Genomic DNA, 25,882 nt, shown 5'->3' with positions numbered 1-25,882 from the left:
CTTTATTTTTCTGGAATAACTAGTCACTACCTAGCTTTCTTTTTGGTCCTTTTTTCTAAAGCTTATCTCTGTGCATTAGGACATAGGACCACCATAGGGCCACAGGTCCCTTGCTGTGCACAGTGCTTGACAGAGTGGGTGCTCAGTAAACACTCTGTCAGACCCGCTGCCTGCAGCCTCGGCCTGTCTCTTTCGTGCAGGGCGTTTCTGCAGACTGGGAGAAAAAGCCTGACAAGGACTCGTGCCACAGCGAAGAGCTTCAGTAAAGTGCATGAGGAAGTAAGCGGGGTCTCTAGGAGGAAATACAGAAAGATAATTCATCTCAGATGGGAGGAGGGCTATCCTTTCCCTTGTAATTAGAGGGAAAAAGAAATAATAGTGGAAATGAACCTAAGGATGTGAGTTCGATCCCTGGCCTCTCTGCATGGGTTAAGGAGCTGGCATTGCCGTGAGCTGTGGCATAGTTGCAGATGAGGCTCGGATCTGGCATTGCTGTGATGTAGGCTGTCAGCTCCGATTCAACCCTAGCCCTAGAACGTCCAAGTGCAGCACTCGTGTGCCCCCGCCAAAAAAAAAAAAAAAAAGAAAGGAAGGAAGAAAGAGAAGTGGCTGGTGGTTACAGGAAGGCCCCAGCTGATGGAGAACCCACCCTAGAGCACATGCCATCTCTGTGGAGTAGGAAATTGGTGAGTTAGGTTATCTTTTGAAAAGGGGGGATGATGGCTTAGGATGTTTGAGGAGCATGGAGATTTGAAATGTGGAGAAGGAGGAAGGAAGCTGAAAAGATATGGAAAGAGGCAGAATTGTTTGTGGAGCACTGCTTTCAAAGTGCATGAGGAAATATTTTGTCGTGTGTTTTCCTTTCAAAGGGATGACATCCTTATCGATTGGCTCATCTCTAATAATGGTGGCTAAGAGTGCATCGTGGGAAGCAGGGTCTTGGAGCTGAGTCCTGGAACCTTCCTGAGTCCCTGTGCAACCACGCGTGTAGGGCGTGTAGATGTGTGTAGGTGCACGTGTATGGGTCTGGGTGATCTTTCATGCATCAGCATTGCACATCCCACACGCTCTTCTAGACACCTGTTCCTCCATCATCACACAGACATTTTCAGACATTTTTTTTTTTTTGGTTGTGCCCGTGGCACGTGGAAGTTCTCAGGCCAGGGATGGAACCCACACCATAGCAGCCAACCAATCCTTAACCCAGTGCACTTCAAGAGAACTCCTCAGAGAAACATTTTGAACTATGACATAAAAGTCTTTATCGTCCCCTTGGGAGAAAGTTCCATTTCGGCAGCTTAGACAGCAGCTCGTGCCGTTACTTCATGTATCGCTGAACTCTGGCCCTGCTCTTGCACGGATGTGAGTGGAGATGGAGCAGGTACTGATACTGAACACGATGTCAAGTGGAATCATTCGGCATTCGGAGGCTCCAGAGCGCCGGCCTTGTATGCGCATTAGCAAGTGTGTGTGTTCAAATGTGAAAAAAAAAAAACTAAACGAAAAGATGTAAGTAAAATTTTGGAAATAAGGAAAGGCTATGCATACTGGTTTAAAGAATTTCAGCTTCAAGCTTAAATCAGAACAAGGAAAGGAGAAGAGTGGGGTGGCGTTTTTCTTTCTTTCTTAGGACACTGATTCTGCGCCTTCACGTGTCTGAGATACTCCACACGTATTTAAATTGCTTTTCCACTGCTTTCGCCTTCCCTTTACTACACAGATCCTTCCAGCCGCCTGACAAAACCTTTGAATGCTAATTTCGATGACAGACTCCTGCCCTTGAGACAGAAAGACCCCGCATCTGAGCTTTCAGATGTCCCCAAGAGGGTTGGTACATGTGCCCTGAGCCCAGATGGCTGGGTCCAGCAGATGAGCTCATGGCCGTCATGGCTGCCTTTTCCCAATCTTGACTCCAACCATATGGGAGGCCAACCACAATGAGCTGTTTCTTTAAACTGAGAAGACCCAACTTGCAGCTTGGACAGGAGTGGCGGTCTAAACATCATTATTCTATGCCTATCCTGATGCTGCTCCCACTTCCCTTCTGAATTGATTGGTACTCGTTATGTTGCGAGATCGAGCAAGAAGTATCCACAGGGAAGAGTCTGTGTCTTTCCACTTTAGCTACAAGTCACTGAACAAAATGACAGAATGTGAGAACAGGCAACTCCCCTGGTTATATTTTGGTCAGATTTCCATGCGCTTTACTAACGTCCTTTAATTAATGGAGTAACTAAATACGGTTTATTCAAAGTTGCCTAATAAAAGAAATACGAGAAGATGCCACCGTTGGCCAGTTCAGAGTGAAAGGACTACCCTGTTAGTACAGCCACCAGAGGGGAGGCTGTTCTTCCTTGGAGGACATGAGACAAGAAATAAGAGGAGGAGTTCCCACTGTGGTGCAAAGGGTTTAGACGCCAACTGCAGTGGTTCAGGTCACTGCAGAGGTGTGGGTTCGATCCCCTGCCTGGAGCAGTGGGTTAAGGATCTGGCATTGCTGCAGCTGTGGCTTGGATTTGATCCCTGGCCCTGGGGAACTTCCAAACTGACTTGGACCACCGCTGATCTTCCGAAAAGAAATAGCTTTGCTCTGACAAATGCAGTGTCGGTTGTCTTAACACATGAATAAGTCCTTGAAGATCTGGCCATGGTTATATTGACAAATGATCTTCCATGTTATTACTTATATATTTTACCCAAAACACACAGGTGTAGGGACTTCAGTACACAAAATACACAAACAAGATGCCTGCATTCTTCCACAGCACCTCTCCCACTTAGTTTTTCGACAGAGAGGTATCAGATACATGGATATTTCTCCTATGGATTTGTTCTTTGCGGAGTAGTGGCTGTTAGAAAGGGAATTGGAAGCGGCAGGTAACTAGATGATGCACAAAATATTTGACTTTTTATTAAGTTAATTGATTCAGTGGGCATTTAATGAGCACTTACTCTGTGTCAGGCACTCTGCCGAAACCTACATAATCAAGGTATATATTGTAAGAATCCGATGTTGCCGTGAGCTGTGGTGTAGGTCGCAGATGCGGCTCAAATCCTGAATCGTTGTGGCTGTAGTGTAGGCTGGCAGCTGCAGCTCCTGCTAGACCCCTAGCCTGGGAACCTCCATATGCCATGGGTGTGGCCCCAGAAAAAGACCAAAAAGACAAATATAGTAATATAAATGTAGTTGAGGAGTTCCCTGGTGGTGCAGTGGGTTAAGGATCCATCTTTGTCACTGCAGTGGCTTGGGTCACTGCTGTGGTGTGGGTTCGATCCCTGGCCTGGGAACGTCTCCCTGCCACGGACACGGCCAGAAAAACAATGTGATTGAGCCAGGCTTGTCAATCAGCAGCCACAGTTTGGCATGATGAGTGCCGTGGCAGTGGTGGCAATGGTGGAATCAGAATGTCGGGAGGGTCCTTGGGGTCAACGGTGAAGGAGGAGACGCAGCATTTACAGCTGGCGGGGCTCCCAGGGACCACAGAATTGACCTTGGAAGGAGCAGAGGCAGTCGATTTGACTGAGGAAGAGGGTCCTTCGGGGCAAAGAGTAGTAGCATGAAGAAGGGAGTGAAAGTGAGAGGCTGGGCCACGGGGTTCGGACTCCGATTGGAGGTTTGGGGGAGGTGCTCTGGGGAACCGGTGGGGGATGGGGGTAGAGATTTAGAATTTCCTAAAGAAAAGGCAAAAAAAGGTTTCTGAGAAAACAAATTCTACGGGGAATGTTAGCACACTTCCTTTTGGCTCCGCTTCTAAATTCCTAACAAAAAATAAGGTGGGACCCAGCTGCACAGGTAGTATTATTCCCTCTGCTTTAAGACATAAAAACTGACAGAGGGGTTTTCTGACTCTCTGCATTATCTGCTATTATCCCCACTTTCCAGATGAGGGGGCTAAGGGGGCAGAGAAGTTAATGCAGCCCATTTTCCACGGACAAAAATAACTATTTGTTAAGTATTCAGCACTGTAATAAAAAATATTTTATTTGGTGAGCGTACCGTCTGTCTTGACTTTCTCTCTCCTAATAAAACCTGAGCGACTGAAAAATCTCAACTTAATTTGCAACATTTAGACACAGAATAAATAGACCCACCACTCAAGTTTAAAATGTTTCACCCCCCCCCCACCCCAACTCAAACATTTTCAGCATCTCCTGCAAAAATATGACCCTGAGTTTTTCATTGTTGACTTGAAGACGTAGGACATTTCATATCGGCAGCAATTGAAAGAATGCTATTCACGTTAACCACAAGAGGCTTAAGAGCGCGGGCGGACTGCTGCATCCGCATTCTTGGAGACCTCTGATAGCAAGAAGGCGGTTCTGCTGCCTGATGGCGGCAGGGGTCCGAGGGCCATCTCGGGGGGCCAGCAGGCAGGGAGCTGAGTCATGGGGCGGTGCCAGAGCTTCTGGACTCATCCAGGACTTTGGGAAGAAGGAACTCAGCGCCCACGGGGAATGAGATCAGCTGCTTTTAAGGACAATCTGATTGTCAGATTCAATGAGCAACCCACATCAGGCATCACTAAAAAGAAGGCAAAGCAAAAGGACACGTGGTTTCTGTGTTATCGCTGAAACACGGGCTGCATGGGACACAACTTGGAGACGTATTTTCCCAAAGGCCTTCCAAGGAAACGCATAGTGCTTGTTTTCCACAAATTCACTTCGTTTTAGGAGTCTATGATTTCCAAATGATGTTACCTTCCCTCCAAATGTGAATTTATTCCAGGGCGTCCTGCCTCATGTGACCGTCAGAAATTAAAATTGTCTCCTCTGTAAGAGTCATATTTTCTTGTTCACATTTTTAGAAAACAATTTAATGGGCTATTTTACTGTCTTTAAAGACCTATAGGTTTTTAGGAAGCACTTGAACCATGTGTCCTGGGTTCTTTGTTTATACTGTGCATCAACAAGTGCATATCAAGTAATTGATCAAGTTGTGAGAGATTCCTCTGCAGGTTGCTAAAAGAAAGAAAAACATGAGCTATCAATGTTTTAATCTATATTACACTGAAGAGCTTTATCTAGACAACCACCCAAATTTTATTGAACATTCTTTTCATTAAGTTGATCAAAGCAATTTGTGCTGTATAGACACAGAAAAACTTTAGGGGACCACAAAGCATATTACTCATCTAGGAAGTGACATATGACCTGAATTTCAATTTACAGAGGGTGAGCTTCAAAAACACAGCACAGGAAAACAAAAATAATCGCAAGCTCAGTGATGCAACACTTTCTAAGGTTAAGGCCAAGCTTAAAAATTTTATAATTGCCTTATGTGGAATCTACAAATGAATGATATAAATGAACTTATTTACCAAACAGAAATAGACTGACAGACATAGGAAAAAAAGCTTATCGTTACCAAAGGGGAAAGAGGCAGGAGAGGAATAAATTAGGAGCTGTGATTAAAATGTACACAAGGAGTTCCCGTCATGGCACAGCGGAAACGATTCTGACTAGGAACCATGAGGTTTTGGGTTCGATCCCTGGTCTCAGTGGGTTAAGGATCTAGCATTGTGGTGAGCTGTGACACAGGTCACAGATGAGGCTCGGATCCTGCATTGCTGGGGCTGTGGTGTAGGCCAGAAGCTGTGGCTCTAATTCAACCCCTGTCCTGGGAACCTCCATCTGCTGCGGGTGTGGCCATAAATAGCAAAAAAAAAAAATTTTTAAATAAACGTACCCACTACTATATATAAAACAGAAAACCAACAAGGACCTACTATATAGTATAAAGAACTATACTCAAGCGTGTAATAACCTATAATGGAAAAGAATCAAAAAGAATACAGAGAGTTCCCGTCATGGCTCAGGGGTTAATGAATCTGACTAAGAACCATGAGGTTGTGGGTTCGATTCCTGGCCTTGCTCAGTGGGTTAAGGATCCGGCGTTGCCGTGGGCTGTGGTGTAGGTCGCAGACTCGGTTCAGATCCTATGTTGCTGTGGCTGTGGTGTAGGCGGGTGGCTACAGCTCCGATTAGACCCTCACCCATATCCCACGGGTGCAGCCCTAGAAAGACAAAAGACAAAAAAAAAAAAAAAAAAAGAATACATATATATGTACAAAACTGAATCACTTTGTTGTACACCTGAAATTAATACATTCTAAGTCAACAGCCTATCAATAAAAGTTTGCTAATTTTATGAAGTCCGTGTCTAAATGAAAGTATGGCGAAACGAATCCCTCATTGGGACCGCGAGGCTGCCGTGAGTACAAAATGAATGGTTTCACTGCAGGGCAACTCCAAAGAAAACGACGGAAATGAAATCCCTTTCTCTCCTTTCTCCCCAAAGAGAATTTGCACGTGCAGAGCCCCCGCTCTGTCACCAATTACCCTCGTTCCCTCCAGTCTTCAGCCCCAGGAAGCCTCACACCTCCCCTTTGGGTCCAGGAGCGTTGTTGCCAACATGTCCTGAAGATCAGCCCTTGGAAAGCAGCCTGCCAACCAAACCGCTGGTAGTTATGGAAACCTGACTTACACCTGCCCTTTGGGGCTTCCTCGCACTGGCTCTCCAGCTCACTTGGCCTGACATCCTGGCCGGCCTCAGATTGACAGTGACAGTTCGCACATCTCAGGCCCAGTATTTCTCAATTTACAGATCCTTTTTTTTTTTTTTTTTTTTTTTTTTTAACAGCTGCATGTGCAACATATGGAAGTTCCTGGGATAGGGGTCGAATCAGAATTGCAGCTGCCAGCCTACCTATGCCACAGCCACAGAAACGTAAGAATCAAGCTGCCTGTGCTGCAGCTTGTGGCAATGCCAGTTCCCTAACCCATTGAGCAAGGCCAGGGATTGAACCTGCATCCTCATGGATAGTAGTCAGGTTCTTAACCCCCTGAGCCACAATAGGAACTCCAAGACACAGATTCTTTTTTAAAGAATTTTTTTTAAATTGTTATTTCCCCAATATTTTTTTCCTATTGTACAGCATGGTGACCCAGTGACACATACATGTACACATTCTATTTTCGCACATTATCATGCTCCATCATAAGTGACCAGACGTAGTTCCCAGTGCTACACAGCAGGATCTCATTGCTAATCCATTCCACAGTTTGCATCTCTTAACCCCAAGCTCCCCATCCATCCCACTGCCTCCCCCTCCCCCTTGGCAACCACAAGTCTATTCTCCAAGTCCATGATTTTTTTTTCTGTGGAAAGGTTCATTTGTGCCTTATATTAGATTCCAGATATAAGTGATATCCTATGGTATTTGTCTTTCTCTTTCTGACTTACTTCACTCAGTATGAGAGTCTCTAGTTCCATCCATGTTGAACTAGATGGAATGGCATTATGTCACTCTTTTTTATGGCTGAGTAGTATTCCATTGTATATATATACCACATCTTCCTAATCCAGTCATCTGTTGATGGATATTTGGGTTGTTTCCATGTCTTGGCTATAGTGAAGAGTGCTGCAATGAACATGCGGGTGCATATGTCTTTTTTAAGGAAATTTTTTTCCAGATATATGCCCAAGAGTGGGATTGCTAGGTCATATAGTAGTTCTATGTATAGTTTTCTAAGGTACCTCCATACTGTTCTCCATGTGGTTTTACCAGCTTACATTTCCACCAACAGTACAGAAGGGTTCCCTTTCCTCCACACCCCCTCCAGCATTTGTTTTTTGTGGACTTATTGATGATGGCCATTCTGACTGGTGTGAGGTGGTATCTCGTGGTAGTTTTGATTTGCATTTCTCTAATAATCAGTGATATCGAGCATTTTTTCATGTGCTTGTTGGCCATCTGTATATCTTCTTTTGAGAACGGTCTATTCAGGTCTTTTGCCCATTTTTCAGTTGGGTTGTTGGCTTTTTGGCTGTTGAGTTGTATACGTTGTTTGTATATTCTAGAAGTTAAGCCCTTGTCAGTTGTATCATTTGAAACTATTTTCTCACGTTCTGTAAGTTGTCTTTTTGTTTTCCTTTTAGTTGCCTGTGCTGTGCAAACCTTGTCAGTTTGATTAGGTCCCATTGGTTTATTTCTGCTCTTATTTCTGTTGCTTTGGGAGACTGACCTGAGAAAATATTCATAAGGTTGATGTCAGAGAATGTTTTGCCTATGTTCTCTTCCAGGAGTTTGATGGTGTCTTATATTTAAGTCTTTCAGCCATTTGGAGTTTATTTTTGTGCATGGTGTGAGGGTTTGTTCTAATTTCATTAATTTGCATGCAGCTGTCCAGGTTTCCCAGCAATACTTGCTGAAAAGACTGTCTTTTTTCCATTTTATGTTCTTCTTGCCTCCCTTGTCAAAGATTAATTGACCAGAGGTGTCTGGGTTTATTTCTGGATTCTCTATTCTGTTCCATTGGTCTGTATCCAAGACATAGATTCTTAATCCCACCTGTACCACAAATAGCATTTGGTTGATGCATGTTCCAATCTCTGACTCCCCGCACAGATTAATTATATGCTTCATAGTTAAGATACTTTTGTTAACATACTTCTTATCAACAGAATGGTACCTCTGAATGGTCATTTTAAGGATTAAGTTAAATCATATATTTTCATGCATAGGGTTAGGAATAGGGTAAGAAGACCTATTTAATAAAAGGAGATTTCATGGCTTATGACATGCAAGATACATGAGATTATGAAAATAGCCTCAACTGAATTTGTTTACCTTAATAGTACCTAATGATTGAGCTCTCTGGTGGCACAATGGGTTAAGAATCTGGTGTTGTCACTGCAGAGGCTCAGGTTGCTGCTGAGATACAGGTTTGATCCCTGGCCCAGGAATTTTCATGTCCTGCAGACACAGAAAAAAAAAAAAATTCAGGCTAGGAGTTCCCTGGTCCCTCAGTGTGTTAAAGAACCAGCATTGTCATTGATGTGAGATGGGTTGAACTGCTGCATGCTGAGAGCACAGGGGGGAAAAGAATACCAATGACACCTCACGATTATGTTATTTTGTAACTTGGAGTTCCCTGGTGGCTCAGGGGTTGGGAACCCTGCACTGTCACTGCTGTGGCTCAGGTCACTGCTGTAGTTTAGGTTCAATCCCTACCCTGGGAACTTCTGCATGCCACATACAGCCAAAAAAAAAAAAAAAAAAAGAGGACTTGCCTTAAAGGGGAACATTTGATAAATAAATAAATACGTAATTTTTTTTAAAAAGGGAGTTCCTGTCATGGCGCAGCAGAAACAAATCCGACTAGGAACCATGAGGATTCAGGTTCGATCTCTGGCCCCCCTCAGTGGGTTAAGGATCCAGCGTGGCTGTCAGCTGTGGTGTAGGTCAAAGATGTGGCTTGGATCCCGAGTTGCTGTGGCTATGGCATAGGCCGGCAGCTCCGATTCGATTGTGCACTGTGGGTAAAGGATCTGACATTGTCACTGCAGCTGCTTGGGTCACTGCTGTAGCGTGGGTTCCATCCCTGGTCCAGGAAATTCAACATGCCATAGGCGCAGCCAAAGGGAAAAAAAAAAAAAAGATTATGGATGGAACTTAATCCATACCCATGTGTCTTCCTTATGAATAGAATTAACTTAGTTCTATTAATTAGTCAATACAGCAGCAATGATGGCTATATTAAAATGTCTTCACCTGCTATGTTAAAATGTTTTAAAAAATCCAAAATGTGCTTGCTATGCATATTAGCATCCCTTAAAAATGCTCTCATTATATCCATGTGTTAGAGGAGACGCATTTGAAAGGATCTTTCAAATGACCTTTTCTTCATCTTGAGAATCTTACTCTTCACACAAATTGAAAGAGCGCATCCATATTCTCAGCGTCAGATCTGTAGCGAGCAACTGCGAAAAGATGTGGCCACTCCTGCGTTTATGTTTAAGGACTGAATTTGGAGGCACCGATACTTTGATTCTTCCCCCAAAGGCCAGCTTCTCATTCCTTCTTTCTTGTAGCTCCGACACCCATCCTATCTGGAATCTCCATGTGCACAAACAGAATTTTTCAGAGGAAAACATCATTAGCCATGGTTGGAGATTCCTAGCTCCAAGTCAAAATCTCGGCAACATTTTTTTCTAAACAACAGATGTGCGCTATGCCGTCTTTCAGCAAGGGTGTGTTCATCATAAACTTATAATTATCTGCAGGTTATCAGATGTCCTCCTGGAGCAGGGCGGCTCTGGAAGCATGTGCACGAGCTAATGGCTTCTGAATTCTCTGCTCACTGTTTCCTTTACGCACATGGAGCATCTCGTAGGAGAACGCAAACAAAGCCCCTGGGCTTCTCAGCAAGCCTGTCAACTCAGCCTCTAGTCAGAGGTCACACACTAGCCACTGAGTGGGAATCTGGTTCCCAGATGGTTTTCGTTTACTGGGTACAGCGTTGGAACTTGCTTGGCCTTTTCTGCACATTATTGCTTTTAAAATCTGGCTGCTTGCAAAAATCAACAAGGAAGCTTTTAATAAATATTCAGGCCTGAGCCCTGGATGTAGATAATCTAATTGAATCGGTCTCGAATAGGACCTGGGCATCTGAATGTTTTTCAAGCTCTGCAGGTGATTTTTTAGGCCAACCACAGTGGAGAACCACTGCCATCGCTCTTTCGGGACTGACAGGTGCATACACAAGGGGCTCTGGCGTAAACAGGAGCATAAACTGGGGCCAGGTCTCTACCATCGAGGCAGCGCTAACAGAGAAAGGTCCCAGGGCCAAGTCAGACAAAGAAGGATACTTATCAAAGGTGACTTGAAGACTAGAAAGCCAGAATTAGGGAAGCAGAGACAAGACAGGGACCCAAATGATAAGAAAAAAGGGCTGAAAAGGTAAGGTTGATAGCAGCAGTGGTTAGGACTGAGATATAAGCAAAGAGTATTAGTTGTTTCCAGGTTCTAGGAAGACGTGCTACAGGGTACCCCTGCCTAGAATTCATGGAACTCGTCTGGATCCGAATCAAGGAAACACATGTGAGACAATAGGTCACCATCGGCAGCAACAAAAATCAGAATACTGGTTCCCATCAGAGGCCTTGGTCTTCTGAACGCCTGCCTGTGAGGCTTGCACGTTGGTGCCAAAAGTGGTAGTGAGTCAGAATGACACGGCAGAAGTAGCAAGTGTTTGAGTTAGTGGATAATATATCCCCAGGTAGCTAAATGAGTCAAGGGGACAACCAGTCCAATGGAATCCCTGTACCTAATGTCTAGACCTTAGCAACACCCTGAGGTTCTTTCTAGAAGAAGAGAAGGCATTGGTTGGTTGATATTACTCGTGATACGTGGTTGTATTCGTTACCGATTGCCCCTTAACAAAGTACCCTAAAACTCTGCAACTTAAAATGATACATATCAGGTCACAACGTCTCTGGGGAGCAAGGATCCATGAGCAGCTTAGGCAGGTAGTTCCGTCTTAGCGTATCTCAAAAGACTGTACTCAGACGTGTTGGCCAGGACTGTGGTCCTCTGAAGGCCAGACTGCTGCCAGGGTCACTCCTGTGGCCATTGATAGAAGCCCCACTGCCTGAGCACGTGGGCCTCTTCATCAAAGTTGCAACCTGGCTCCTGGCTTCTCCTAAAGAAAGACAGACGGAGACAGACAGAGAAAGAGAAAGCAGGACAAAGTTCCCAGGGTAGGGGTCGAATCTGAGCTACAACTGCCAGCCTACACCACCGCCACAGCAATGAGGGATCTGCGCTGCGTCTGCGACGTACACCCCTGCTCACGACAACGCTGGATCCTTAACCCACTGAGTGAGGCCAGGGATCAAACCCAGGTCCTTATGGATACTAGTCGGGTTCGTGACCACTGAGCCACAACAGGAATCCGCAGGTCACATTTTTTAGTGAGTTGTTCTTAGTTGCTGGAGTTTTCATGGCCATGGTGACTTGGAATTCACTGCCCATCCATAAATCTTCTTTTATTACTCAGTGGCAGTTCTTCAAAACTTCAGTGGAATAAGACATGAACTGAAAGGTTTTTCTCGATGTGTTTTGATCTGGCCAGCATACCTGGCTTAAGCCAAGTTATTTATAAGAAAATGTCCTTGGGATGAGATCAGCTCGATTACATCTTTTGTTCCTGTTTAATTATATCACATAAGACAAACCATATACTCTTGGCTCCATTGATTCAGAACAAGGCCTCCAGCTTAAAAAACTCACTCAGTCACCTGTCTTAATGAGGTTTCCAAGTAGAGTTTAATGCTATTCCAGCTCTGAGCAGACTAATATATTCATGTGTAGGTCAATAATAATAAATTATAGAACAAGGACATTTAGAAAAAGAGGTATATTTAGAAAATTGATGAGAACTGGAGAGAAGCAAGGACATTTTTTTTTTTTTTAATGGTTGCCCATGCCTCATATGGAAGTTCCTAGCCAGGGACTGAATTTGAGCTGCCGTTGCGGTAACACCATATACTTTAGCCTGCTGCACCAGGCCAGGGATTGAACTCACACTTCCACAGCGACCCAAGCCACTGGAGTTGGATTATTAACCCAACTGGATTCTTAACCCAAGCCACGGGAGTTGGGAGTTGGATGCTTAACTGTGCCATGGTGGGAACCCCAAAATTTTTAAAATAGAATATAAAAGAAGGTATGTGTAAGGATGCTACGGACTACATCCTTGTGTTTCTCTCCCCCCCTTCCCCGACTTCTTATGCTGAAATCCCAACCCCCACTGTGATGGTATGAGCAAGTGCAGCCTTTGGGAGGTGTTGAGTCATGAGCGTTGAGTCCTCAGGAATGGGATTAGTGCCTTCTTGAGAAGAGACACAAGAGAGATCCTTCTTGATCTCTGTGCCTCCCTCTCCCCTCTTTCTCTGAGAACACAACCATCTCCAAAACAAAGGCAAGTTCTCACCAGATACCAGATCTGCCAACGCCTTGACCTTGAACGTTCAGCTTCCAGAACGGTTCCTTAATCACCCTGCCTATGATGCTCTGTTCTAGCAGCCCAAACTAAGACAAGAGGGAATGATGATGCAACCAGGGTCCAAATGGCACATGCTGCAGACCTGCTGGTTGGCCTCCAGTCCCAGATACTCCTGCCATTATTAGTATGTGAATCTTATTTTACGACACATTCTTTTCTAAGAGTCTTTTTTATTCAATTTTTTATTAGGAAAGACATTCACATAACATACACATTTTTACGTGTCCCAGCCATTTTATTCCCATCTTGTGAGAATTTTTGCGTGTCTTGAATCTGGATTCTTAATGTAAATATAAGTAAATACATAGTCTATATCAGGCTCTAATGTTTTCTCTTTCTCAACTGGGAACATGCACTATGTAGAACCTACGTTTTTCTATTAATAATATTTCTTGGAGAGATTTCTATGTCAGGACACAAAGAGCCTTCTTGTTCTTTTTTCACAGCTTAATAGTATTCCATTTAGGTTATCTAAAATCTTTTGCTACATAAGCACTGCTTAAAGGAATGGCCTTATGTCTGTGCCATTTTACACATCAGGGTGAGCATATGCATAGGGTAACTATTTTAGAAGTAGAGTTGCTGAGTTAACATGTGTGTGCATTTATAATTTTGGCAGAGTTTGCCAAATTGCTTCCTTAGAAGTGGTAATTATTTATATGCCCCCTAGCACTTTATGCAAGTGCCTGCTCACCCACAGTCTTGCCAGTACAGTTGGATCTGATATGTGGAAAATGTTATCTGAATCTAGTTTCACTTTGTATTTATTTTACTGAGTGAGTTTGAGCATCTTTTCCCATTTAGAAGCCATTTTAGTTGCATTTCCCTGAAGTTTCAATTTATATATTTTGCTTCTTTTTTTTTTTTTTTTAACCTTTTAGGGCTGCACCTGCAGCCTATGGAGGTTCCCAGGCTAGGGGTGGGATGAGAGCTGTAGCCTCCAGCCTAAGGCCACAGCAACAGCAACGTTAGATCGAGCTGTGTCTGTAACCTACACCACAGCTCACAGCAACACCGGATTCTTAACCCACTGAGCAAGGCCAGGGATCACACCTGTGTCCTCATGGTACTGGTCAGATTGTTTCCACTGAGCCATGACAGAACTCCATATTTTGCAATTTTTAAACTAAATTATTGATTGTCTTCTTGATGATTTGCAGAAGCTTTTTCTATATTAAAGAAATTAGTCCTTTGAGAAATGTTTCAAACATTTTTCTATCTCTCTCTCTTTTTTTTTTTTTTTTGTCTTTTTGCCTTTTCTGGGGCCGCTCCCACTGCTTATGGAGGTTCCCAGGCTAGGGATTGAATCGGAGCTACAGCTGCCAGCCTACACCACAGCTCACAGCAACACTGGATCCTTAACCCACTGAGCAAGGCCAGGGATCGAACCTGCAACCTCATGGTTCCTAGTTGGATTCATTAACCACTGAGCCACGATGGGATCTCCTCAAACATTTAACTCTATTTTCATCTTTCCTCTGACTTTACCTATGGCATTTTTCTATTTTTTCTCCTTTTTCTTTTTTTATGTAGTCACATCTATCAATCTTTTTTTTAAAAGCTTCTGTGTTTTGTGTCACAACCACTCCATATGTGTACATCACACCATTTATCAACCAGTTGCCTTTCCTACAACTACAAGACTCAGAGAAGACGAATCTTTAAGTCAAAACTACAAAAGGCAAAGTGTGGTTCAAAGCCCAAGATACTCACAGGGGGGGGAAAATATATATATATATATGAAATTTTAAAAACTTAAAAATAAGCAGCAGTAGTTTTTCTTGTTTTGTCTGTTGATGATCCGTGGGTGCCTTCTCTAATTCCATTTTTGGCTGGATCACTGGCCAGGTCAAAAAAGAAAAAGAGGGAGAAAAGAGGGGGAAAAAAACGCAAGCAAGAAGAAAGCAAGCCTACCTTGCCCTCTGAAGGTGTGGTGTGAACAAATGAATCAGGCAGATTTGGAGAAGGGGAGGCAGCCAGGGTCTATGGCCAGGCTCCCCTCACCTAGGCAACAGTTGGTAGGCAGCCTTTGTGGCAGTGGCTAAAATCTCTTCCAGGGCTTGGCTGGGACAGTATCTGCTGAATAACTAGGCCAGTCCTAGAGCCAAGATCCACAGCTCAGCTGCCGTTGCTGCTGCTGAAGAAGGCTCAAAACTCATTTTTTGCTGAGTCAAATCTCTCTTCGGGGATTTGGAAAACAAATGAGGCTCTGAAAAGTGGAAATTCTTCTGGATCATTCTTTGGGAAACAATGCAGTGAGTCTCTTTGTTATTTATTTTTTCTTAAATAATAAATTCAGTCAAAGGTAAAGACCCCACTTTCCTGAGGGATCTGGGACCAACTTACCCTGGAAGAAATTTCTCTACTTGTCGGCAAAAACAACAGGACCGGAGAAATGCACGATTGAGGAAAAGAAGAACACAGAGAAAGAAAAGCTATATGTTTGAATATGAAAGACAGATGCAGACAGTTTTCCATGCCAGCTAGTCTGCTGTGTATAAATAGGAGGAGCTCAAGGTAAACTACCAAGAAAATGACTCATCTGGGCAAGAATAAGGAAAGAGATCAAGTGTTCCTGAGTTATTAGTGACTTGAAACTACACCCTTGTGCAGAGAAGCTTCAAAGCTGCATTCTCTAAAATGTGACCTCTGGTGAAAGCGTGACCCCAGCCATGACGCTACGTAACCAGAGCCAGGCCATCCCAGGGAACGTTAATATGTCTAGCCCGCATACATTTTTCAAGTTTTTTTTTTTTTAAAGATGAAGAAAACAACCTTAAGCCTTTCCTAAAGTGCTCTAACGAAATTATGCCTTATTTGAAAAAGTTAATTCTCCTCTCTGCCACCTCACCACTAACTCAGCAAAAATTTGATTCCTAGTATGTGGGAAGCACCGTAATAGGCTGTCAGAGGGAATTCAAAGAGGTATGAGGAAGGAACTGGGGGGAATGGGAATAACGTATACACATTATTCTGTAAAATAGATGATTACCCAGAGCCTACTGTATAGCATGGGGACATCGACTCAATAGTTTGTAATAACCCACATGGAAAAAAGAACGGATATACTTTATATGTAAGACTGATTCACTTTGCTGTACACCTGAAACCAGTACATTGTAAGTCAACTATCCTCCAATAAAACTTAAAAACAAAAGAGATATGAGGAAGGGTTCCCTTCCTCCAAATATTTATAACGTAAAAGGCATGTGTAGGACCTGACGAAGATGAAGACAAAGATGAGAAGAAGGAGGGGGAGGGAGGAGAAGAAGAGAAAAAAGAGGAGGAACTACCGTGTGTTCCAGCAATCCCACTCCTGGCACGTAACTGGAGAAAAGCATAATTCAAAAAGATGTTTATTGTAGCACCATGTCCAATAGCCAAGACGTGGAAACAACCTGCATATCCATCGACAGAGGAATGGATAAAGATGGTGAGGTACAGATCTACAGTGCAATATTACTCAGCCATAAAAAAAGAGTGAAATAATGCCCTCTGCAGCAACATGGATGCACCTAGATGTTATAAGTGAGGTTAGGCAGACAGTGAAAGACAGATACATATGATATCACTTATAAGTGGAATCTAAAAAAAAAAGGATACAATGAACTCATTTGCAGAATAGAAACAGACTCACAGACTTTGAAAAATTTATGGTTACCAAAGGGCCAGGTGGGGGAAGGAGGGATGGACCGGGGGTGTGGGATTGGCAGGTGCACACGGAGGTATATGGATGATTAGCCAGTGAGGACCTGCTGTACAGCACAGGCAATCAATATTCTGTGATAACCTAGGTGGGGAAAGAATCTGAGAGAGAATGGATGTGTGTTTATGTATAACTGAATCACTTGGGTGCACAGCAGAAATTATCACAACCTTGTACATCAAAAACTATACTTCAATAAAACTTTCTAAAAAATGGAAAAAGTATAAAGTAAAATTAAATATATATATAACTCCCCCCCCAAAAAAAAGAGATTAAGAGTAGGAGGAAAAATAGGAGCTATCAAAAGTTCTAGCACTTATCACTAAGAGATGATGCAACTACATTGTATTGAAACATAATTACACTTCATGAAACTCAAGGTCAAAACTAAAATCAAGGCATATTTTACAGGCACCAACAGAGACCCTGGATCAAACTGGCTCGTAGGCACATGGCATTTGTTTACAAAGGATCCCATTTAAGAAGATCCCATTCTTTTCTTCTCATCTTCGATTCTTATTAATGCCATGGATACCATGAGTCATGATGATTTACAACCTAAACAATTTGGTTCTGATTTTAATATATGTCTCCAGAGTTGTCTCTTTTCTGGATATGTCACTTGTGGCTAGACATTTGATACTATGCATTAACTCGACTACAGGGTTTCTGCTTACTTATAGCAAATAGTGCCTCAGGCTTTTATTTCCTGCATAGATCGTTTTCTTATGGCTTCTGATGCCTCGTGCCTTCTATTTATTCCCTGTTCCCTAAGGTTCTCTTGGTTTCCCCACGACTCTGCTGTCTACTGACTTCCTCTCATAACAAACTTCTCAAGAAGGATTGGCTCCGCCATTTCCTTAACAGTAAAGAAGAGATATATTCGGGGATCAGGGGCCACCAGCCAAAATATACATTGCTACCTTTGTATCCGGTGCTTCTGTGGCCACATCATCTAATCGCCGATGATCAGAACAGTGAACACATGTGGTGAGAAGAATTTCAGCAGAGGCGGAAGGCACCACCAGCAGCTTTCTGAAACGGAGCTGTGAGCACGATGAATTTAGAGACGAAAGGGACCTCCCTGCTTGGAGAATTTTCCTAAGAAACAGTGGACTGTTCGCTCACGGGGCTCCATGTGCTCTAAGTGTAGTTATAGACCTCTTTCCTATGTCATGTCCCCTACTGGGATGAAGTGTTATTTTGACTGACTTGTCGAATGCTGTGGCTTTAAGAGGGGTTGTGATGTCAGTCCATCCACTCTTACAGCTGAGTCATCAGACATTTACGGATCAAGTGAACCTACTTGGTCACATCTGGGAGTAAACCTAGAATCTGTGGATTCCCTTTACAGTGGCTTTCCACTGTCCAGTCTCTCTACTGTATGTGATCTTAAGGTAGCAATTCAAATAAAGTGCAGTGTAGTTTTCTTTCTTTCTTTCTTTCTTTCTTTCTTTTTTGCTGGGAGGAGGGGATGCGTATTTATTAATGGGCATTTATTTAAGGCACCTCGGATACAGACAAGGTTGGTGATGACATGCGTTAGGTCTTATGGAATACATAAAGATGCATGGAAGTCATTCTTTGCCATCAAAAGTCTGAAAATCCAGGGTTCCTCTTGTGGCACAGTGGAAATGAATCTGACTCGCATCCATGAGGATGCAGGTTCCATCCCTGGCCTCGCTCAGTGGCATAAGGATCCAGGGTTGCCATGAGCTGTGATGTAGGTTGCAGATGTGGCTCAGACCTGGTGTGGCTGTGGCTGTGGCATAGGCTGGTGGCTACAGCTCCAATTCGACCCCCAGCCTGGGAACCTCCGTATCCCATGGGAACAGCCCTAAAAGACAAAAAAAAAAAAAAAAAAAAGTCTAAAAATCCCTCGTTAGTGGTGGCAACACTCATAGCTATGAAAAGCTAACTCGGAATGTAGAACAGTAATTGATCGGTACAAACAATAAACGTGATTGGAGTTCACAGAAGAGGCAGGGCCCTTCCAGACAGACTGAGTAGGCCATATTTCACGGAGAATGTAATGTTTCCGTCCAGTATGCAAATTAAAAGATTAAATGTTTGTCAAGTGTCAATGGCATGCAACGCCCTTCCGTTGAATTCTGTGTGGAATTCAAGACAGTTTATGTCACAGTCCTGTCTGTAGGGCAGCTTTCTATAGATAGTTTTCCACTGGCTTTCCTAAGTTTTTTCTGCCTTTAATCAATCATCAGCCAAAGACATCAGCTATTTGACTGCTTATAAAAATTTAACTTGAACACAAACAAAATAATTTCTCAGTGCTAAGAACAGAATAATATGTTGCCGAGGACATCTCAATTTGCCGTGAACCATAAACATAGGCTTCAAGGGACAGGAGGAGCCTGGATCATTTCCTCCTCTGATCTCAGAACCACCTTAGCTGGCTATGGTGAGCTGAGTGAGCGTTTACTCTTAGGGGCATCAGAAAGAAGCCCTCATAAGCAAATTATGACAAACAACCCGGAGCAGGGGAAGTGAGGAAGAAGTCGACTAACCCTGAAAACCCTGACTACAAACACGTGGAGAAAAAATGTACCCTATAAATCGTGATTGGCTAATGGGTGTGATTACATATAAATTTAGATCTCTAAATTGAAACCAGCCCCTCTGCAGTTTGACAGAAGCAGATAACACTTCCTGAAAAGTAAAGTGAGAGTTGGAGCTTTAAAACATGTGAGGTTGGGACAAAATGCTTTTATTGAATTAAGAAAGAAAATTTTCAGTTTAATTTTTGAATTCAATAAAAGCAAGCCTTCTAACTTCTTTGAAATGAATATCATTTTTGTAAGCCAGGAATCTGGCATTCTCTGTACCTGGCATCTGGCACTGCCTGGATTGGGAGAAGAAGCAGCTATTCTGTAGACAGGCTGCTTTCCACATATTACTGCAAGCTAGTAAAAGCCCCTTCAATTGGTAAAAATACCAACTTGCTGTGGAGATGAATTGAGTTTGGAAAATTCTCCTTTAGTCTGAGGAATGATACTAAACCATCTAAAGCTGCTTCTAATTTATATTTAATCTCTAGGATTAAATGCATGCATTTACCATCAGGAGGATTTAGCCAATTCCCCCAACTGTCCATCACCCATCACCCAGCATCGCAGCCTCTACAGAAGCACAATGGCTTCAAAAACCCAAACTCTACCTCATCCCCTCCATCAGGTAGCTCTGAACATAGTAGGGGCTCAGCACTGTTCCTGGACTAAACAAGGAATGGAAAGCAATACAATGGGTTTGCTTCTTTGAACGTTTCCTCTGGTCACTTTCCAGACCAAGCAAGAGACCCTAATGCTTTTATTTGGAACCAAGGTTTCTTATCCTCTGCACAACTGATATTTTGGCCAGATAATTCTTTGCTGGGGGCATGGGGGGAGGGTGTCGGGTGGGGACCGGGGTGTCTTGTGCATAATAGAATGTTTCGGAACCTCCGTGGGCTCTGCTCACTAGATACCAGTAGTCTGCACCGCACCAAAGGTATGGCAGCCAAAGCAAACGTCTGCTGGGGGAGCAAAGTTGCCTCCATTCGAAAGGCACGGGTCTCAATAGTTTGAATGTCAGGCATGGCCAGGAATCAGGAGAAGACTGGGACCCTATTCACAGTCATTCTCACCCACGGACTTGGGAAATCTCTATATGGTTAATCAATGGAATCCATTATAAATGAGACGAAACGTACAGACTTTCTCCTTAAAACAACCCCAGCACTCTGCTGAATACATCAGACGCGTGATTACGTTGAATTTTTGCAACCATTTTATGCACCCAATTTGCTGATGATGAAGTAAAGATTTGGGAATAAAGTTTATCAAAGACTACGTGGATCTCCAGTGATTCAACCCAATTCTTCCTGCCTAAAGGACAGGCTCTCGATCGCCTTAGTATCCCTTTTGATCCAGTTAGGTGGAGTCTGTTACCGTCCTGGACTACCCCTAATTCTAGAAGCAATTCCCTGGTCATAACAGACACCGGTTAGGAATACGGTGACTCAGTGACAATGCATTCCTATTACAGGAAAAGACATTTTGAGGGCTATGATTTACTGAAGGTGAGTCATTAGAGACATAACTATAAAGAGAGAAAAAAAATCTGTATTTTACAGGGACATGGAATAAATGTCTACCATGATTCCATCTGGGATGACACGCCAGGTTACAGAGCCTATCAGAAGAAAAACATTGGAGCAGAACAGTAGGATAACAGTGGAACTTTCTCCAGGAAAAGGTGAAATGAATCCACAGGAAAAGGAGTTCTGTCGCTTTCATGTTTGACACTCATACAACTGTGCTAAAGAAAACATTTCTGGCATATTTTTAGCCTTATTATGGAAAGTGGACCCTGCTGGGTCACATGGACAAGCTTCCAATCCAATAAGAGTCAGAAATGCAAAAGAAAAATACCCTGGGAAAGTTTCCTCCCGCTAGGACATGGCAGGGAATACATTGCATTCCCTTGTCCAGCCTATAATTAAGATGAAAGGCATATTCCTATCCAATTTACCATCCGCTGGCATGGTTAACATTCCAGCCTGGCTTCCCTAGCCCAGTTCGTCTAATGCAACACATTTTTAGGGAAAGAAAAGAAGAAAAAAAAAAGTAAAACACATTTTACTCTCAAGTGTTTCACAGGATGAGCTCTTTCAACGTCAACTATATTTAACTCTGTTAAAAGAAAACATTTTTGAATTTTGACCATTTCTTGCAGGAACTGAAGTATAAGGCTGCCTGTCTTTAGAATCCCCCTGGCTTGTGTGCTTAATACCGCCTGTTTTGCTGAGGCCGTTGCCTGTGATGGGTCGGCTTCAAATGGTTTGGACAGTGCGTTATGTGTCCAGAAGGTCAGATGTTTGCCTCAGCCTCTTGGGGCATCCGAACTTGGCCAAGAAACCTTTGAGAAGAAGGCTGTTTTTTTCACCAACTCTGATACTTTTGAATTCCACCCAGGCTGCAAATGGCATGAGAACAGCCTTTTTTTTTTTTTTTTTTTTTTTTCATAAAAGTTTCCCCCTTCAAGTCCAGGCAGTCAAATAATAAGCATATCTAGATTGAGATTTATCTAAATTTATCTAGACGGAGACTTTCTGAAATGTATGTAAATTTCTATAATTGCATATCTATAATTATATAATTACATTCATTTCTACGTAGATTAAATGGTGGAATTTATACACACACACACATATAAAAACTTCTGAGTTCTGTTTTCTTTTAATCTTCCAGAAGGATGATCAGTGGACTTTCACCCATAAGGTAACATTTCAAAACAGAAATTGCTTCGCTCGTAAGTAACATTGTCTGAAACACAGTTACAGTATAATTATTCACCTGATAGGGCTCTGCAGTCAAAGCACAGACTCATAGAACATTCTGTGTCTAAAGAAATCGTCTTTGGGAGGCTTGGCGACTTCTGGGTCTGATCAAGTGAAATCATCTCCCGGGTAGCCACATTCCATCCCCGCAAGGAGAATTCACTTCCAATGAACAATTGAATGGCTACCAGTTTTCCTAAATGACAAAAGAAGACCTAAGGTTTAAAGGCCAGACTCTCCCAGAGGTGTAAGAACACGAGATGCACCTTCTCCATGTGTGTGGATACCAAGCTTACTAATTGCAGGCCCAGTAATTGCATCTTCCAGATGTGTCCAATCCTGTATGTAAACTCACTGCCTGGAGCCTTTTGAACAAACAAGCCCTTTTTTTTTCAGGGTGGTGGGGCAGGGGAAGGGAAGTCTAACAGACAGCTGGGTTTCCCCAGCACTCCTGGGCCCTGCTAGTCATTTGGCTACAGTTTTGCTTCTCTTGAAAAGTCTTCTGCCTGGATCACCCCATTCCAGCTCACCCTTGAATGAGTCATGAGGCTGCTGTTCACACCCGGCATCGAACTTTCGGCAAAGCCTGTGATTCTGTGGTCCTGCTCAGAGACCACCAGACTTAAACTCTGCCCTGAGTAGCTAGGAGTTCCCAGACTTCCGTCTTCCCAAAGACGGCTTCAGTGGCTGATCAGTCATCAGTGTTCTTAGTCCCCCCCCCTTTTTTTTTTCTTTTTAGGGCCACACCTGTGGCATGTGGAAGTTCTGGAGCTGGGAGTGGAGTCAGAGCTACAGCTTCAGACCTACACCACAGCTCATGGCACCACCAGATCCTTAACCCACGGAGCGGGGCCAGGGCTTGAACCTGCATCCTCACGGATACTAGCTTGGGTTCTTAACCCACTGAGCCACAACAGGGAATCCAGTGTTCTTACTTGTAAATGCCCCTCTTTGTAATTCTGACCAGTGAGCTGTAACACAGCAAGAAATGAAGGAGGATTTGTTTCACCTCAAGACATGATTCCTCAAATGACCGCATCCTGTTAGAGGTAAACGTAGCTGTTTAATAGGTTAATTACATGAGAAACAGAGCGATTAAAAGAAAATAGGAGACAGCTAGCCATTCCTTTTAGTAATTAGTAGACTAGAGCAAAGTTATTTGTCATGGCAGTTATTAAGCTTGAGCTGTTGGTTAAGCAAAGAAATCCTACCTTGCCTAACCGTTAGCACTAGCTAAAGGTTAGTACTGGCATGGTTGAGGGGCTCAGGGTAACACAATAAGTAATAAGCCACAGATTTTTCTAAAATCCGTTCAATCCTTCTGCACCCGGCATGCACTCCATAGCTCCTACTGGCTCCAACACAAACCACTGGAAGAAAATTCCTTTTTGTTTAGGCTCATTGCTTCTAAAGTATGCAGAGCTGTTAACTTGCAGCAGGAGAACAATGGATGTTCTCACTGGCTCCTGGAGATAAGACTCGAATTCAAAAAGACCCCTGTTCGTATGAATGGTATCTAGGCTGGACTCCTGCCAGCCACAGCGAATTGAATGTGTGCAGGTGGATTTGGCTGGCCTGTCCCAAGTCTTACCTACACCCCCTTGGAGTGTTCGGCCACCCAACCACAGAGCAATTACAGTGGCTTCAGGAATGAGGTGAACGATGATCAAAGCGAGGCCCTCCTAGTGTTTCAGAGACCAGACCATCCCAAAGCGTTCCATCAGGGGCCAGACCACCCTCTCGGCAGCAACGTTAGGAGACCAGAAAAACTGATGGTGGTTGAATGAGGTAAACTGGAAGGAGCTCTTCCAACCTTGCAGTGCTGTGAAATGGCCTCATTCCAAATCATTTCTCAGCATTCGGAGAAAATTATGGCTTCTGAATTAACTCAAAAAAGAGTTCCAAAACGATGCTTGGCTCAGCTGGATGTTACAGAAAGAGAAAAGGTGAGATCTGTCTTAAAGGGTCACAGAGCCAAATACGAATAGGAGTAATCGTGATGGTAGTTGTAATAATAACAATAATATCAATAGTATCAATAATATAATAGTAATAGAGCCTCCAAAGTTATTCCTCTCTTTTTCTTGTGACCCAGTGAAATTCACTTTTCTTTAGAGCAACCTACCCCGTGTTTTAGTTAAGCTAATCTCCGAGTCAATTTTCCTTCTCTTGGAGAAAAAAAAAATTAACTAGGCTACAGCAGCCAATGGAAGCTGAAGATGTTTTGTGACAGGCTGAGTTTTGGAGAAGAAAATCTGGAAAAAACAAACACTAGATAATCTAGACAAAGATAATTCGGAGCTGATGTTCCTTGGTAGAAAATGCCATTGACTTTGATGCTGATGCTGGAAGCGCGCAAAATAAACTTTTCCTAACTGTACACAACTGTACTGGGAATGTTATCTTTTTGAAGGAAAAAAAAAAGGCATCGGAGAGTTAGCAGGATGAAGACATGGAAATACAATAGGAACAAGCTCCAGAAAGTGACTTCTGTCAACATTAAAGGACATTTTTTTTTTTTTTTTTTTTTTTTTTTTTTGCTGTATACACAGTTTACACTTAGTTTCCTCATTGAAAAGCTTAAAAAGCTGCCTTGATTCTCAGAGCTTTGTGCCTAGCAGAGTATTTGGCTCTTACCACGGAGACATTGTGTTTCCAGTGAGTTTTGCTTTTCAAAAGGCAGGAAGGTATTAGTGCTTGTCTTCAGACTGGCTGGACATATATTTGAAACAGCCAAGATTTTTGATGAAACTGTAGATAAGAAAAGAAAGGGAGAATTAAGCTTACCCAAAGAGATAGAAAAAAATCAAGGCATTCAAGCATCCAAAAAGTTCTAAGAACAAAGATGAATCTGGCAGTGGAAGAAAACAGATCCTTCCAACCTAAGACGAGACCCATCAGGGCTGGCAGTGCATCATTTTTTTTTTCCCCCCTTTGGGTTGAGGTGGAGCAGGCTCAGGCTGAAGGTGGGGTGAAAAGTGAGATACCCCCAGGCCATGCCAAGGCGGGGCTATTCCCAGATATCTGTCCACGAGAGTTCTGTGCCAGGGAGGAGAATGCCCGTCAGAGTCTGGGAACCAGAAGGCAGACGCAGAGCCTGGAAAGTAGGTCACACCGTGAGTCAGGCTGGAGAGGCTGAGCAGGAAACAGGCACGGAATGAGCAAAGGTGGGTGACCAGAGAGTCAGAGAGGAAACACAGGGTTTCTAGACCGGCAGCAGGATAACACAGGAACTCACCCCAACCTACCCGCCTGCCAAAAGCTTCGGTGCTACAGCTTCTCTGCCAGCCAGGACCAGGTGGGTAGCAGACGCTCTGTTGGATGCAGTTTATGTGAGTTCCCCAAATGAGACCCAAGGCCAAAATCACCTAATAGGTTTCATATGCCGTGTTCATTATTCATTGAACAAATAGGTATCAAGTTCCCACTGTGTACCAAGCCCGGGGCTGGGTGCCGGGGGCCACAGCCTGGGGGAAAACTGGCTTAGGCTCACCCAGTCATGACTGTGCATATTAATCAGTCTGTGACCAACGGGCAACGGAGAACACTGTGTTATAAATATTTTTTAAGGTTGCTTTTATTTTTTTAATTGCTCAATAACTTGGTCAGAGAATTTGAGATGAGTTTGACGGTGAACCTGGCAGCTTAGATGTAACAGAACTCAGTGAAACATGAAACATCACGTGATCTATAGAAAACACAGGATGAGAAGTAGAGGGAGCCGCATTCTTCCTGCCTCCCCCCACCCCCCTACTCCCGTTATCTTTGTTTAAAAATATGCTGGAAGCATCATTTAGAGAGAAGGTGAGGATTAAGTATGACCATCACTGATTTACCCATTATCTTGAAGGAAGATTAAGATCATGGTCAAGAATCCAGATTGCCTCTTTTTTGGCTGCACCTGTAGCATGCAGACGTTCCCAGGCCAGGGATCGAACCTGCACCACAGCAGTGATCACACCATATCCCTAACCTGCTGTGCCACCAGGGAA

At 43.4% G+C, this 25,882-nt stretch overlaps 1 protein-coding gene across 3 annotated transcripts in view; it reads left to right on the top strand.

Moving 5' to 3' along the window:
- LOC102164422 overlaps nucleotides 1-25,882 on the top strand; it is a 410,010-nt gene that overhangs the window by 369,193 nt on the left and 14,935 nt on the right. Inside the window, exon 13 of one of the 3 annotated variants that reach the window (XM_021064306.1) lies at nucleotides 17,331-17,989. The exons of 1 other annotated variant lie outside the window; for it this stretch is intronic. The gene's annotated coding sequence lies outside the window, so the exon portion shown is untranslated. Of the gene's footprint in view, nucleotides 1-12,866; nucleotides 13,695-17,330; nucleotides 17,990-25,882 lie in introns of those variants that run through there. One more of the 3 variants, XM_021064308.1, reaches the window with a different exon arrangement.

Source organism: Sus scrofa, chromosome 10, assembly GCF_000003025.6.
Source record: "Sus scrofa isolate TJ Tabasco breed Duroc chromosome 10, Sscrofa11.1, whole genome shotgun sequence".
In the NCBI taxonomy this organism is placed as follows: domain Eukaryota; kingdom Metazoa; phylum Chordata; class Mammalia; order Artiodactyla; family Suidae; genus Sus; species Sus scrofa.
The sequence above is the reverse complement of the archived record's forward strand: the minus strand, read 5'-3'. Positions and strand labels throughout refer to the sequence as shown.